This window comes from Coptis chinensis, chromosome 3 (genome assembly GCF_015680905.1).
Source record: "Coptis chinensis isolate HL-2020 chromosome 3, ASM1568090v1, whole genome shotgun sequence".
Lineage (NCBI taxonomy): Eukaryota > Viridiplantae > Streptophyta > Magnoliopsida > Ranunculales > Ranunculaceae > Coptis > Coptis chinensis.
In genome coordinates this window covers 21,303,330-21,319,473 of record NC_141458.1, presented here as the reverse complement: position 1 = coordinate 21,319,473, position 16,144 = coordinate 21,303,330, and the positions used below count along the sequence as shown (strand labels likewise).

General features: G+C 37.2%; 1 long non-coding RNA gene and 1 pseudogene across 3 annotated transcripts; one reads left to right on the top strand and one right to left on the bottom strand.

Annotated features, from left to right (window-relative positions):
- Window positions 1–375: 375 nt before the first annotated feature.
- LOC147508582 (iron-sulfur cluster assembly SufBD family protein ABCI8, chloroplastic pseudogene) lies at window positions 376–11,119 on the top strand (annotated as a pseudogene).
- Window positions 11,120–11,339: 220 nt separating this feature from the next.
- On the bottom strand, window positions 11,340–16,144 carry LOC147508581 (uncharacterized). Of its 3 annotated transcripts, none has more exons than XR_015218079.1 (4): window positions 15,714–16,144; window positions 15,416–15,476; window positions 12,553–12,772; window positions 11,340–11,645 (listed from the first exon to the last, which is right to left on the bottom strand). It is a non-coding gene; the product is annotated as an uncharacterized LOC147508581 (long non-coding RNA). The 3 variants fall into 3 exon arrangements; XR_015218080.1 differs by having other exon boundaries at window positions 11,340–11,648; window positions 15,714–16,102; XR_015218081.1 differs by lacking the exon at window positions 11,340–11,645 and adding an exon at window positions 11,807–12,101 and having other exon boundaries at window positions 15,714–16,101.

The window sequence follows — 16,144 nt, the reverse complement described above, 5'->3', positions numbered from 1 at the left end:
CGCTCGAAGTAGTCAACAAATCCTCCCCTTAAGATTTCATTCAGCCTCAGTTCTTAATGTACGACGGCAACACATGCCCTAGTCAGCACGTAGCTCGTTACATTCAGAGCCTTGCACTCTACAATGCGCATGAGTTCGACCACCTGCAATGTCGCTTGTTCCCAGCAAGCTTAAAAGACAGAGCTCTCGACTGGTTCTACTTGCTAGGACCAAACTCAATCGACAGCTTCGAAAAGCTCACTGACTAGTTTGCCAGCCTAGTACGACCACAATAGATGTAAGACATCCGACCTCAATTCACTCTTCCAATTGTCTCAGAAGAGTGACGAACCAATTCACACCTTCCTGGGGCGTTTCAAGATAGAGCTATTGTCCATGGAGAGCGGCCTTAAGGAGTCATTCGCCACAGTGGCCTTCTTAAATGGGATCGGGAAAAACACTGATCTGTCCAGGTCGCTCATGAAAGAGCTCCTTGAAATACTGGCCGAACTGTATGCACGCATGCAGAAGTACATCAAGCTTGCTGAAGGCATTGAAAAAGAAAGGCTAAAGGCCGCAGGTGAGGTCGCTACGATCTCAGATAACACCCCGTCCTCTAACAAGCGACCAAGGCAACAGGGTCAACAGACCAACAACCGAAACCAAACCAAAAGAGAGTTTGCTGTGCTTACAAGATCTCCAAGTCACATACTAGGGAAAATAAAAAACATGGCCTATTACCGACCTAAGGTAAAATGGCCAGAGGACACACCAGTGAAGCCGTACTGCACTTTCCATAAAGCAAAGTGCCATGAGACCAACGAATACTGGGGGCTTAAGTACTACTTTCAAGACCTCATTGAGGCAGGGCATCTCAAACATTATACCGATATACCTGATGGTGACCTGCATCACAAACTCATGGCTCGTAGAAAGCGAAGCCGAACTCCACCACGCCCAAGCAGCCGAGCTCGTTCTCATACAAGAGGACGTTCAAATGAGCGATCGCGTCATGAGCGTCGCCAACACTCCTTTGACAGAGACACCAACAGAACAACCAACATGATCACCTTCCAAGACAACTCGGTCACGTCTTCCAGAGAGAAAAGGAGACGAGTGGGCGCCCTCCACGAAGTCTACCAGTTCTCCTCACAAGCGGTCCCATCCCAAGCACAAATGGCCGCAGCTCAGGAGACATCTCCTTCACTGAAGCCGACCTCAACAAGGTGTGCCTCCCACATAATGATGCCTTGGTAGTCCACGTCAAAATCAGCGACTGGACTGTCAAATGCATCTTGATCGATCCAGGCAATTTGTGCGATATCTTATTCTATCGCACTATGAAGGAGATGAACTTGCCCAAATTAGTTATGGTTGATCCAATAGCCCCCCTTTATGGCTTCAACGGATCACAAGCTGATCCAATAGGTGACATCATTCTACTTATCTCGGTGGGATTACATGAAGACAAAGTCAGCATCAACACACGCTTCAGCGTTCTAGATGTCAACTTGTCCTATACTGCTATACTAGGACGCCGTTAGATCCACAAGATACAAGCAGTCCCATTAACACTTCATCAAGTGTTGTGTCTCCCCAGCCCCAGAGGCATGATGGAGCTCCGAAGCAACCAGCTCGACGCTCACAACTGTAATCAGATCCACTCAGTTAGCAAGCCCGCTGGGGCTTCACTCAAAAATAAAGACGAGATCGCTAAAACCAAGCTGGCAGAAAACTTCATCTTTGAGGTTAAGACCTTAACCAATACCCCCTACAGCGAGCTCACTAAAGAGAACACTGGAGGCTCGGTAAAAAACGTCTCTCCAGAAGTCCAGACCCTAGAGGTTGCCTTACCCCTTCAAGCGAAAGAGACACTGCACAAGACCAAGAACCCAGAGGTCGCTCACCCCACTGAGGTGGCTACTTCGACCGAGATAAAGGACAAGGTCAACCTAGGAACCGAGGATGACCCCAAGTTCGTTTATGTAGGAGCTAACCTTGATCCTACTCTCAATGCACAACTTGTAAGCTTTTTATCATTAAATAAAGATGTTTTTGCTTGGTTGTATATCGATGTGCCTGGAATTGATCCCAATATTGTGTGCCATAAGTTAAATGTTAACCCTGATGCTAAGCCAGTTCGCCAACGACCTAGGAAACTATCTCTCAGGTTCAGAAAAGCAATAAACGACGAGGTCGACAATCTAAAAAAAGTAGGATTCATTAGAGAGGTGGAATACCTTGAATGGATTGCCAACATAGTAGCAGTACCAAAAAAGAACGACATAGTTTGCCTATGTGTCGACTTCACTAATGTCAACCAAGAAACCCCTAAAGGCGGTTTCCCTTTACCAAGAATCGACCAACTCGTAGACCAAACTGCTGGCCACAAACTCATGTCATTCATGGATGCTGATAAACGTAAAATGATAGTTTTACCTATGAATAAACGATTAAACTCAACATAAGTAAAACTAAAGCTATTTTGTATTTTAATTATCAAAGTTTTCTACACTCTCGATGCTATTGCACTAAGTGGAGTAGAGAATTCGTTCCACTCCTAGTTCTTTAGAATTCAATGTTTTCTAAGATTATCGTTCTATCCAAAGTTAATGAGAGTAATGATGGAATTTATACTACGATGGAAATTATACTAACAAGATATGATAATTCGACTATGGAATACTAAACTGACTATATGATAAGGAATTAGGGGGGATTGATTCCACCTTAACTCGACTTAATTAACTAGCGAAGATTCGTCGTGATCCAAATGTCAATGATTTCGTATAACAAAATGATATTTTTAATCCCTAATTATTCATGGCAATCTCTACCAAATAATAACTAGCATGTGAAGCAATCAAACCATTCTCATGGTGAACCAATTACTTTCTAGACTTGAATAGATTATCACGACGATTTCTAAGCTAGCAAAAATCAAGTTTTCATCAAGGTTTCCTCAAACCCCCTCTAATGGAGGTTTTAGCCTAGAGTCATCAAACTATCATTTCTAATTGAATTTAAGCAAGACATGATATAAAGATTATAAATTTACTAATTTGAACTAATCAAGAATTCAAAACTAAATTAACAATTGAGAAATGATTGATAACTAAATGATTGAAATTAGATCTAAGTGATTTAATACTTAAAACTAGATTATGAGTAACAACTAACTTTATTGATCTAATGAAACTAAATTGAATTGAAAAACTAATACTTTATTATAAAACTAAATTCGATTATAAAATAATAATTTATTTTGTTCTAACACTAATTAATTGAAAGGTAAAAACTAGATCTAAAACAAGCTATTGAAACTAATTATTGAAGTCTAAAACTAGATAAATTTTTTTTGGCTAATGGCTACCTAAAAAACTGGATGCTTAAGAGTTAAGCTTTTGTCTTTTGATATAGAAGAGTTAGATCTCCAATTCGTGCATGGGCTGAGGAGCCATGTTTTGGGCTGAAAAATCGACCCAAAACCCAATTCGTTGAATCCAAGACTTCCCATTCTAGTCGTATTACTGTAGCTCGAGTTTTCACCAATTTATACTGCTCTGATCGAGTCAAAGTCTGAACCATTGGAAAGAGCTTTCTGAGCCAGTAATTTTGATATATAATGGGCCTAAATCCGAGGTCGGAGCCCAAAGATATGACATTTTGAAGTTCTGTTAACTTTTCTTCAGCTTTCTAATCCGGTTTGACTTTCACTTAACAGCTTGACTTGGGCTTTTTAAGGGCTTTTTCTCCATGAAACTTGGGCTTTCTTCTTAGAACTTTCATAGCAATCACTTTAGCTTCTTTTAGCACCTAATTAGTAACAAATTTACATTTATTCAACTCCGAAGCCTGAAATACTCAAAAACACATAATTAGTGATAAACCTATATTATTAATCACATAATTAGTCTAACAGCTATATTGTTAAGGGGTTAAAACTACAGTTTTGGGCTCTTATAAGACGCCTACAGTGGCTACAACCAGATCCCACTGGCCAAAAGAGACCAAGAGAAAACATCGTTTGTAACAGAACAGGGCAATCTACTATTACAACGTCCTCCCATTCGACCTAAAGAACACTGGAGGGACCTACCAACGATTGGTTATTGAAATGTTCCAGGACATGTTAGGAAACACCATGGAAGTCTACATAGATGACATGGTTGTAAAAAGCAAGAAATCTGGAGATCACTTAGATCATCTCGAACAAGCATTCTTCAGACTCAGGCGAACTTAGATGAATCTCAACCCAGAGAAATGCCTCTTCGGCGTCTCCTCCAGGAAGTTTCTGGGGTATCAAGTATCTCAGTGAGGGATAGAAGCGAACCTAGACCATATTAGAGCGTTCTTAGATATGCCAGATCCAAAAACAAAGAAGCAGATACAAAAACTGTCAGGAATGGTAGCAGCTCTAAACTGATTCATATCGAGAGCGTCAGACAAATGCCGACCTTTCCTACAGATTCTCAAGAAGGGTGAATAGTTATCATGGAACGAACAATGCCACCAGGCGTTCTCCACCCTTAAAGACTACATCACAACACCACCTATGATGGCAAAACCAATTGATGGTGAAACACAGGGGTTGTTTGTGGATGGAGCTATCAGTCACTGTTCGTGGTCATTGTTTGTGGTCACTGTTCGTGGATGGAACTTCTAAACAACTAGACCTATCGGTGTTCATGGATGGAGATAGCAATCCAGCGGGCAGTGGAGTCGGCATAGTCCTAGTATCACCATATGGCTTTATGGTGGAAAAGTCAGTTAGCATCGATTTTGTGACCTCCAACAATGAAGCGAAGTACGAAGCCTTGATCATGGGATTCCGTATGGCGTTAAAGCTCGATGTTTAGGAGCTCAAGGTCTTTAGCAATTCACAACTGGTCGTTCGCCAGGTCGCTCATGAGTATACCACCAATGAAGGTAACCTTTCTAAATACCTTCAAGTTGTAGATTAGTTATTATCGTATTTTAAAAGAGTCATCATACAACATTTCCTATGGGATGAGAATCGCCACGCTGAAAGCTTGGCATACCTCGCAACCCAAACACCGAACTGTGACCCAAGGAAACTACTTATTGAGGTAGTTAACCGACCTGCTTAGCAAAATGAGCATGTCCTAGAGGTTACTGACCTGTGCCTACTATTTGAAAATTAGATGAGTCAAACATGGATGCAACCTTTTATAGATTACATCCAGCTCGGCAAATCACCAGAAGATCGCACAAAATCCAGATAGGTTAAGTATCAATCAAGTCGCTACTGCCTCATCAATGACAAACTTTTCAGAAAATCGGCCTGAGGACCCCATTTGAGGTGCATCAGCCCAGAACAAGGTCAGACGATTTTTACAGAAATCCATGCGAGAGAATGCGGAAACCATGCAGGAGGTCGCTCTCTGGCTCACAAAGCGATCTCACAAGGATACTTCTGGCTGCGAATACAGGTCGACGCCAAGGAGTATGTACTAAAATGCATTAAGTGCCAAATATTTGGCCACAATATCATTCAGCCAGCTCGTGAACTAATCAACATTGCCAGCCCTTGGCCATTCCACATGTGGGGCTTAGACATCATGGGTCCATTAATTCCACAGAAGAGCACAGACTTTCAGTTCATCCTAGTTGCAACATACTACTTTACCAAATGGGTGGAAGCGATTCCCTTGACACACATCAAAGAGGCTAATGTCAGAAACTTATTTGGATTAACATCATTACCATATTTGGCCTCCCCCACACATTGGTTATGGACAACGGCTCTCAGTTCAAAGGAAAAACTATTAAAGAATTCTTGGCTAAGTGGAAGATCGTTCACGCGTTATCCACTCCCCAGTACGCCCAGAGCAATGGTCAAGCATAAGCTAGTAACAAAGCAATCCTGGAAAACTTGAAAAAGAAGGTCGAGAAGAACAAAAGCCAGTGGCCAATGCAACTATAAAACATTATATGGGCTCATAGAATGACAGCTTGTTCTAGTACAGGCGAGTCGCCATTCTCATTATGCTACGGTACTGAGGCTGTCATCCCTACTGAGCTAACAATTACAACAACTCGATTAGAGATCGTTGAATTTGGTCAGAACGATTCCATTATCGCTCGAGAGGTCGATTTACTTAAAGAATAACGCAACCTAGCAGCCATTCGAGTAGCATCCTACCAGCAAACCCTGAGGAAGACATACAACAAGTGGGTTAACCCTAGAAGTTTCTAATCTGGTGACCTAGTCTTGAAAAAGACTAAGGATGACTCGAAATTAGCACCAACTTGGGAAGGCCCTTATATAGTGGAGTGAGTCGTTGGCAATAGAGCATATTAGATCAAAACCCAAGAGGGATAGACACTTCCACGTCCTTTATAACACCCCATTTTTTTCTATTTTCCTAGTACAATAAATAATAATAATAAGAATAGATAAAAAAAAAAGGATAAAGATTAGTGGAGATAGGAAAGGTAAAGAGATAAACCTTCATCCCTATTTTTGGGGGTTTTGAAAAAAAGAAAAAAAGAAAAGAAAAGAAAAAAGAGTTTACACGGAGATTTTTTTAATAGAGAGAAAGGGAAAGATTATGGGGATTGCTTTCTGATGATTGTTACAGGGCGTTATTCGTTCTCAAGTTTTTATTCCTTCAAGCCACTCGTAAACACAATAGAGGTGAGTAGATATAATATATACAGATTGAAATGTGATTTAAACTGTATGGATTACCTTCGAGATGTTTTTAGTTATTAATACTAGTAAACGGGCACGTGCGTTGCACGTGATAGGGAAGAAAATAGGGTGGAGAAAATTAAAGGAATGAACGTATGTAAAATAGAATAGTAACATATTACATCTGTTTGAATGGATTATGTAACATGTTTTAAATTAATACATGTCAAGGTCTGACAAAGCTAGTTGTGTTCGTCGTTCAATTCGATTTTTGCTGCTCTTCCATATTGCAAATAACTATATTCGAATAGGTATTTAACCGCCTGTAATTTAGTCAATATATAATTATTAGTGCATATGCCACATATGCCACAAACTAATTTACCAAAAAAAATAGGTATTATATTAATGAAATTAACCTTTGTGATGCTGGTTGTGTAATTATCTTATCAAGTATTTATATGTGATTGAAGAACATTGTTGGATTCATATGAGTGTACTACCTGTAAGATATAAGAATATTATATCATGGTCTGCAACATAATTGCTATTATACACTGCAGAATAAAATATCTTTAAAAAAATGCAAGAAAAGTAACTTTTTTTTTTTAAATATGATCTAACGAATACATTCGTTATTTTTTTTTTGTCGGCATAAATAAACGGGTAGTTTGGACAGAGAAAGAAATTGTAGCTACTAACAAATGCCATTTTTTTTTTTTTTATATTTGAACTCTCTAGGATGAAAGTTGCATCCAATGATGGATAGTGGAAAACCCAAAAAGAGATTCATAGAATGTTTAGAAAGGAACCATAACATTGATTATATCCAAAGTTGAGGAAAAAAGAAAGGGTATTCCTACAATATAAAAATATTATAGAAGTTCTTCAATGTAGAAGGGACAATATACCATACCAGTGAGTTTGAGCAGAAACTGTTTGTTGAAAGCCTTGATTGAGCATAACTATTATGGAATTTTACAATCCAAATGAGTAATCAAAACATAAATAAGCATTGGAAACGGCAAGAAAACAGTACCAAATAGAAATTATGCGAAACCCACAATGTAGTCGCATTGGAGTAAATACATTCATTGTTCCGGGAAGCATTACTTAGCAACAAATAAATGGGGAAAAAGGAAGAAAATTTAAAAGGGAGTAAAACCTGAATCTGAAGACAAAGAAGACCATTTTAGCATTTGCCTAGAAATTAAAAGAAGAGAATAGTATTGAAGAGTTTTATTCGCGTGCATTAATAAGGAAGCAAAGAACGCCACTATTTTATGGAGTTTATTCGTGGAGAATAATCCCTTGGGACTGGAGAACAAAAATACGGAAAGGCAAAATACTTACTAAGACTAAAATGTGAGATGAAAATGACAATAAAGCACCTAAGCATTTTGCGATGCAGCTGTTATACAATATGTACGGAGCAAGACACGTTGACACCACTTGATCACTGTCTTACATTGCGACAAAGTATTTATCTAAGCAAGCAGCCTGTGTATGACAAAGCCATTACATTCACAAAGTAATAATAAAAACATCAAAGACGACAGAGAAAAGCCGTTAGATACAATGAAGAATCTCCACTTGACCAAGAAAATGGAGAAGACAAAAAAAGCCAAAAAAATAAACAATTAAAGGAAGAGTTATTATGAAACAGTCAAATATATGAAGCAATAATAGGGTCACCAGAATTGTGTCAAACCTTGGAAAAAGATGCTCATATAACGGTAACCACTATTCAAAATTGATTGGCACCAAAACTATTGATAAATGACTGTCTCCGATAATGTCAACATGATTTAGGAAGAAATCTATGAGTAAACCATCAACATCCCAAATCATTGAACACCTTCTGTAAAAAAAAATTGATATCCAGACAACACCCAAACTCTGGAAAACAATAAAAGTGCAAGATATACCAATTCGGTCGTAATTCCACGTAACGGAAATTTAGGAAGAGAGTGCAATTATACCATCAAAATGCACTGAAAATTTTTGAGGGAGAATCTCGGGCTAATATAGAGTGGGCACAAAAAATGAAAAAAAAAAAGATAAAGAATATTAATGTTATAGCTTGAGGTTAGATCATTACCTTCAGTGGCAAATTAAAGGTAAGAATTCTTGTTGAGTAAGTCGCATTGCCACTTTGGCAGACTATGATATGATTATGTTAAGAAGAAAGGTTAACGTTAACGTTAACAATAATGAATTGAAGGGGGAGGCAGAAAGATGAATAGTAATTCGAAATCCAAACTAAAAGTAAAACAAAATTTTTATCAAAAATATGCGAAATTGTAGAATGAATTATGACGAATATGAGTTAACGAAAAACTTAAAAGTAATGTGACCTATTCCATGGTGAATCAATGTGCAATAGGGGAGAAGTTGTTGCAGATGTGGGAAAGAATAGCACTAATGTGGTCGTCGTTGTCGTCAGCATCATCATCATCATTTATTTTTTTTTATTTTTTATCAGTTGAAATTCCACTAATAAGTTAGTGGTAACATTACCACTCCCTAGCTCCCAGTCCACATACATAGATGTTTGGCCCTTTTTAATTGCCAAGTTTGTAGTAGCAAGTCTAACATGTGCAGAAAAAGAAAGAAATGCAATCATAAGCCTCCAGTCCACAAAAGTATTTCTATTTCCAAAAGTCTTCAGCACTCCATTTGCACATTCTTCTATTACTGCTCTGTTGTCTGCAATGTTGAAGGTTTGTTGGCTTTGTAGCCTAAACACTTAAGTTGCTACTTCCACAATCATAGTGATCCGAGCACAGCAAGCCATATTTTTCTTTTGTCAGTAACTCCATCAAGGTTAACCTTATGAAAACCTAGGTCGAGGATGAGGAATCCATTCCTCCAGTTTAGGAATTTCAATGTTACCCATACTGAGGTCAACTTTAGTGTCTAACATCAAATCCCATCCATACTACAATATAGTTAACTATTAGAGAGCAAAAAATTGAGCTTGTAAATGGCTTGCAAAGCGAAAAAAAAAAATCTAACTCATCTAAAAGAGTATGTTCATCCATTCTTCCTCCCATCAAGTCCTAAAAATATTGCAAGATATACATTAGTTTCTTTATCTAAACCCATCGAGAATAGATCGAGCCGATTCTTAACCCAAAACATAATTCAAAGGCTATAAATGTATGTGACTGTAACACGTGAGTTTATGGACTTTACTGGAGTTGGCAGTCTTTAGAGCACAAATACATTCTCTGTTAAACAAACATACACCATTTCTACTGAACGGAATAATCCAACCTGGCTCGATGAATCCACCTTGAAGCAAGAAGCAATAATCACTATAGATTACAAATTAAACAAAGATCTAACCTAGTTCTGTTTGCGAAAACCTAAAAAACAAAAATCCAACATCGTTTGTTAGTTATATTATGTTCAATTTCTAAGGCTATTAGGGAGTATCCAAATTTAGTTAGGAAGTATTTAGGCAAAGTTGTTCCTAGCTTGTGAAGATAATTTTTACGCTAGACTGAACTCTGCGGTGTTTAGAGATGTGTCTTTTTGTTATATCCTGAAAGATATCATGTGCCCAATGCCAATTCAGACTTATTTTCGGATCAATGATATGGAAACTGGACAATTTGAGAGGACACTTATAGTTGCTGATGAAGGAAGTAAAGATCACTATTTGGAAGGGTGTACAGTGCCTTCTTCCGATATAAACCAGTTTCATGCCTTTGTGGTTTAGTTGTATACAACAGAGGGTGTTGAAATTAAATATTCCACAGTGCAGAACTGGTATGCAGGAGATGAAGAAGGGATAGGTGGGATTTACAACTTTGTCACGAAGCGTGGTATTTGTGCTGGTGATCGCTCAAGGATATAGTATTCTCAGGTTGAGACTGGGTTTGCCATTACTTCGAAGTACCCAAGTGTTGTTTTAGAAGGCGATAATGCAATGGGTGAGTTTTATTCTGTGGCGTTGACAAAAAAATATCAGCAAAGATGATACATAAGGGGAAGATCACTAAAAGTACAATACTCTCCAAGGATATTTCAGCTGGGAAATCGAGGAATTCCTATAGAGGGCTTCTTCAGATACTATATATTATCATCTTTTTGATAAACCAGAGCTTCAGGGAGAGGAAATAAAATATTAAGCTATGAATCTATGATTGTCTGGTTTCAATCTTTCTATTTTTTTCTGCAATGTGGAAATGTAATAAATTTGGGTATCTAGATGTATTCATTCCTCTAAGATGATTTCTTCACCCTTTAACAGGCAAAGAATCCAGCATCTCGTATCGAGCATGAAGCAAGTACGCCCAAAGTTAATGAAGATCAGCTTTTCTACTTCCTGCAAAAGGAGGCATTGGCCACGATAAGGCTGTCAAAGCCTTGATTTCTGGGTTCTATCAGGGAGGTAGTCGAGACGCTCCCTTTGGAGGTCGAGCTGAACTGCAAGAGTACACGGGTATAAAATTTGACAGATCTGTGGGCTAGGAGATAAGCAGACCATCTACATTTCTTCTGAATTGCCGAGTGATCAGCAGCTTCCATGCAATCTGCTAACAGTGACCAAGGCTGTTAATGGACATTTGGAGCACTAAAAGATCGGCCTGATTTCGTTCCTATCTTTGGAACATTTTACACACTGGCATGTGACTCAGTTCATAAGCTGATTAACTATTGGTCAATCCACACACCACAAACCATGATCATACTATAGGTACATCTGACGATTTCTCTAATTATATATACAAAAATAAGTTTATATTTAAGGAAAACAAAAATATATACTAACAAACAATTCAAACAAAATGATTATAAAAACTGAAGATGGTAATTCTCATGATAAAGGCTATAATGTCTCCGTCTTGTATCTTGGCGCGTGTGCATTCTACATTACCTCTGCATTCGTGGAATGGTAGATAGCTCCTCAACGCCCATGAACACCGTTCGTCCCAAAATTTTTGGCATAACCTTCCCTGTTTGATATTATTCCAACATTTTAGATCAAGCTTTAAACCTGCTGTAAAGATAAAATCCAACTTAGTGAAAGAAATTCGTACCAATTATGCAAGACAACCAATTTTAACATTGAAATCCAATCCAAAACAGTAATTAGATACGTAACTCATAAACATTCCAACATAACTCATAAATAGATGAAGATAATAAAGAAGGAAAGAAAGGAATTGAAGAGTTTCAATAAATTCATCTCTGAACTTGTTTGGATTCAATTAAACAAAACCAGGTGCCATAGACACATCTTGATCATCCGCTTTACTTCTTCTTGGCAGCATCCCCAGCCTTGGTCGGCAAAACAGGAAAAGACATAAGAATTATGCCAAAGGTGCAACACAGGGAGTTTAGTACAACCATATATTTGAAATTACAGTAACACTCCACGGACCTTCTTAGCCCTATTCTTCCCCTCCTTCAATTGCGTTCTTGACTTCTCCACCTTGGTATCCAACCCATTCTATGAATCAAAAGTATACGTGGACCCAAGTCAAATAACTTGAACAAAATTCTAAATTTTCTGCATATTACATGTGAGCCTCCCATGCCTTATTTAGTTCAACCTCAAAATCACAAACCAAAAATAAAAGGAGGCTTTACATCCTTTTTAACAGACCTAACCCAATACTGTAATTCCCAAACCAAAACTACAACAAATGTGATTTATACAATAGAAATGTGTGCAGAGCATATATCCACAGAACATATATTGGCACAATTCTAGTTCTACACAATAATTTCACCTTAGAGCAGTTGTCCTTCAAAAAAAAAAAAAAAAAAAAAAAAAAATTTTGTCGTGAACATATAATTAATGGAACCGCATCTCAAACAATTTGTCATAAGGCATAACACACACATGAGCAATTTACTTCTGTATCAAAAATTCTATGTTCAAGTACACCAATACTTACTTCTTCAATGTGTTGAGCATCACCAAGTATGCAGACCTTCATCTTACGCCGAGGGATAGGGGGAAGCTTACAGAACCACTGAAACACTTGTCTTTCTGTGGGTCATAGTTCTTCAGCCCAATCTGAAGTTCAACTGTTTCCACAAATTTTAATTTTTTTTTCCTTTAAAGCAATCACGATCTGGGTGATACATTCTCTTAATACATCACTCTTAAGCTAACTGAAAAGGTAGAAAAGAAAACATTCAATGGCAACTATCACTTGGGATAAAACTCAATATAATCAACACAATATATTAAACACCAAGAATATAAATCAACTTATGCTAGCACTTGGGATAAAATACAATATATTCAACACCAATGATCTGAAGAAGACTATAAATCAACTTACACAAATAATAAAAGTGATGTTTCGTTAGAAATTTTAATGGAAATCTCAGCAAAATAAATTTTGAACTGCAAGCTCCCAACCCCTCATTAAATCACATAAAACTTAAAGCTTATAAGATCAGTGAGTCCTAGGTGTGGTAGGACTCGACTATTTCTTCACTATTAAAGGGTGTGGCAAACAACAGTACCTCCTGGATTCATAGGGATTCCCATAAGACCAAACTGTGATGAAACAAATTCAATCTCCGTGTTTTTTGAATGAAACAATCAACTTATTTTTACACCCATAAACGTTCCAAACTTATTAGTCCTTAACCATATCATGCATACACAAAGATCCCCAATCTTACTTTAAATTATATAATTTAACCTATAGCTCAATAAGGAGGGAAAACCATTTTAACGAATAAACTTTACCAGTAATGGCGAAGTAATGGGCTTTTCGAAAGCAAGTACAACACCTTCTTCATTTGTCTTTATCAATATTACTTGGGGTCAAAAGTATAATATAAAAAACTATAACCAATTTTATTTAAAAAATACTTTTGCAGACATACATCAAAAACTTCCCAACCTGCTAATGACAATACCGAATGTCCACTCCACTGATAAATAGCCAATTCTTCATTAGGATGCATGTCTATACAAAGACCAACGGACCTCAAAGCAAAAGGTATTAAACTCGCTTCTATAACCTCCCATGTATTAGACTAAGTTACAACATCAGAGATTTGTTTTGCAATTTAGAAACATATAAATGATCCAGAAAAAGCAAGGGAAACATGACTACAACAAATAAAGAGTCATCAATGTAATGCATTTAAAGACCAAATATGAATCTAAAATGATCCATAACTAAAAGAGAAAGCCTCGATACCACTTAAGCATGAATCTAAAATTATTAGTCAAGGTTAACACTATCCTCTCAATCAAACGTACCGCAAGAACATTGCGACCATAATGCAGCCACCGCATCTTTGGAAGTAAAAGAGAAAGCCTCGATACCACTTAAATATGAATCTAAGATTATTTGAACAAAGTGTAATTTGGTAAGGCCCAATTCAGTTTTCCTTGATTTGGTCTTTGGGGAAAACAGAACAATTCCAAACTATTTGTAATTAAACAATTTACTATATATCATATTGATTAGAGCAACAATCTATAGAAATGTCCTTTCACCATGAAGAATCTAAGTAAAAAATGGTTTAGTATGACTCACAACACTATGTCAAAATTAACAACAAAGAAATGAATGGTAAATTAAAGAAAAATTAGTAAATGAAGATGCCATTTGAGTTGAGGAAAAATTCGTAATTTGCACCTGGGGGAGGAGCTGCAACACCGGTTATCCCTAATGTAGGTATGCCCCTATTTGCACTTATACATTTACCGAACCGATGGTATATTTGAAATAATATTTGGGGAAATTTTGACTCTAAAGTTGTTAGTACAAAATGTCTAGAAGCAACAAATTGCAGATAGTGGTTAATGTGAAACATCACATCAATCTAACATGTTCCCAAAATCAACCATTTGCAAACTATTCTATGATGAAACCAACATTTGCAATGGAACCCGACATATACAACTTGTGCGTAAGAGTTTACCATTATGGGGAGTTATTGAAAATTAGTGGTATATAAACAACAGATCAAGCAAGGTGTAAGCGTGAACGAAAGTGATGCCAATCAGAATCGAAGAAAAGAAGCAAACACGACTTGAAACACTCATTAGTATTAATGTATTAAGGTCGAAGGCACAATTGAAATAAACAAATAAGTAATCTAAGAATAGGCGGCAGAATATGATACCTTTTCCATTTAAAAATGAATTTTTTGGGGTGAAAGTCTTGAATAAAACAACAGCATTCATTGATTAGAACTGTAATGTAAACGGGAAAAAATTGAAACAGAGATCCTTCAAAACCTAGAGCGATTAAGGAAGAAAAAATAACGAAAAACAGTTTTCGAAAATGTACCGTTAAAATAGGGATGTTAGAAGTCTTCATTCCGGGAGGATGCACCCCTTTTAATTTAGCATTCTGAAAATAACATTGTACCAAAGTTGAAGGCAATATTTCAATAGTATTTATCGAAAGTGTTGATGGGAAGAAGGTAAGTGAAAACTCAAAATAGAGAACATAAGGAATCTCAATTTTAAGTTAATTTGGGAATTGGAAAAGGGGTAATGTGTCGGGAATGGAGAAGGCGAACAATTTTCTCTTTTTAATTGGGAAACCGCTGAAATGGTGTCTCGCACTTCTTTGAAGAGGTTGTCTTTATAATCAGGGTTTTCAATATTGAAGAAAACATATGACGAACTGTAGACTGGAATAGAGCATCACAAAATAAATTGTACCAAACCAAAGTCGTAAACTGTAGAAACATAGGAAGCTAAAGCATGAGTACGTACTCTCAAACAAAAGTACATAAAGGAACGAAACCTACCAAACTGAGTTCTTCTAACAATACCTTAAAGTGGTCCATAATCGCAGTTCAAGTGACATTGTAATGAAACATTCCTTTTGCCAACCTGTGTTTGACAAAAACAAAATTAGGAACTCTAATCAGGCATTCTCTCAAACAGCACAAAATCATTTCGAAGATGAAGGTGGTGAAGAAGAAAAAGAAAAACGGGAGGGAAGAAAAAAAGAAGAGAGAACCTGTTCGCGAAGGGAGAATTTTTTTCTGCGATTGCTTGCAAATCAAAATAAGAAAATTGAATGTAATTTCCAACAAAGAAAGTTTTATTCTGAAGAAGTTCACTTACCTTTTTCCACAAATAAAATCTCTGAGCAGGAGGGAGGCTCAAATTTGAAAAGAATGTGGATTACCGTTTTATGAAAAGATTATCGAAACAATGCGTTTGTTCCGGATTATTATTCTGTGAGTTCGTTTTACCAATATACCAACGAAAGGGCTGATGAGGAAAGTTGGGTCGAAAATGAAAAAACGTTTGAAACTGCCGAAACGGTGTCTCTGTCTCTGTTTGCTGAATAAGTTGACCTTTATAGTTTCCAGAAGAATTGAAGAAACTGGATGGAAAATGAAAACAGGGTTTCGTTGGTTGGGGCAAAGTGTTTGGGAATATTAGGAACAGAGAAGACGAACGAACGGTTTATTTTTTTTGTTTAATTGGGAAACCGCGAAACGGCGTCTTGTTTTCTTTTCTGATGAGGTTGAGTTTTATAGTTCTGGAAA